The following is a 962-nucleotide window of genomic DNA, read 5'->3' as shown; positions in this document are numbered from 1 at the left end:
TCAATTAGTTTCTCTGATGCAGCAGAACTGCAAGTTTCATGGACTTCCATCTGAAGATCCTTTTCAGTTCTTAACTGAATTCTTGCAGATATGTGATACTGTTAAGACTAATGGAGTAGATCCTGAAGTCTACAGGCTCATGCTTTTCCCTTTTGCTGTAAGAGACAGAGCTAGAATCTGGTTGGATTCTCAACCCAAAGACAGCCTGAACTCTTGGGATAAGCTGGTCACGGCTTTCTTAGCCAAGTACTTTCCTCCTCAAAAGCTGAGCAAGCTTAGAGCTGATGTTCAAACCTTCAGACAGAAAGAAGGTGAATCCCTCTATGAAGCTTGGGAAAGATACAAACAGTTGACCAAAAAGTGTCCTTCTGACATGCTTTCAGAATGGACCATCCTGGATATATTCTATGATGGTTTATCTGAGCTATCAAAGATATCACTGGACACTTCTGCAGGTGGATCCATTCACCTAAAGAAAACGCCTGCAGAAGCTCAAGAACTCATTGACATGGTTGCTAATAACCAGTTCACGTACACTTCTGAAAGGAATCCGGTGAGTAATGGGACGCCTATGAAGAAGGGAGTTCTTGAAGTTGATACTCTGAATGCCATATTGGCTCAGAACAAAATATTGACTCAGCAAGTCAGTATGATCTCTCAAAGTCTGCATGGAATGCAAGCTGCATCCAACAGTACTCAAGAGGCTTCTTATGAAGAAGAAGCTTATGATCCTGAGAACCCTGCAATAGCAGAGGTAAATTACTTAGGTGAACCTTATGGAAACACCTATAACTCATCATGGAGAAATCATCCAAATTTCTCATGGAAGGATCAAAAGCCTCAACAAGGCTTTAATAATGGTGGAAGAAACAGGTTTAACAATAATAAACCTTTTCCATCATCCACTCAGCAACAGACAGAGAACTATGAACAAAATACTTCTAATTTAACAAACTTAGTCT

At 40.3% G+C, this 962-nt stretch overlaps 1 non-coding gene across 1 annotated transcript; it reads right to left on the bottom strand.

Annotated features, from left to right (window-relative positions):
* Positions 1 to 271: 271 nt before the first annotated feature.
* Positions 272 to 379, bottom strand: LOC148545792 (small nucleolar RNA R71). Its single transcript, XR_015900734.1, has one exon. It is a non-coding gene; the product is annotated as a small nucleolar RNA R71 (small nucleolar RNA).
* Positions 380 to 962: the final 583 nt, after the last annotated feature.

This window comes from Arachis ipaensis, chromosome B9 (genome assembly GCF_059453495.1).
Source record: "Arachis ipaensis isolate K30076 ecotype BB chromosome B9, ASM5945349v1, whole genome shotgun sequence".
NCBI lineage: Eukaryota > Viridiplantae > Streptophyta > Magnoliopsida > Fabales > Fabaceae > Arachis > Arachis ipaensis.
This window is presented reverse-complemented; position numbering and strand designations above follow the sequence as displayed.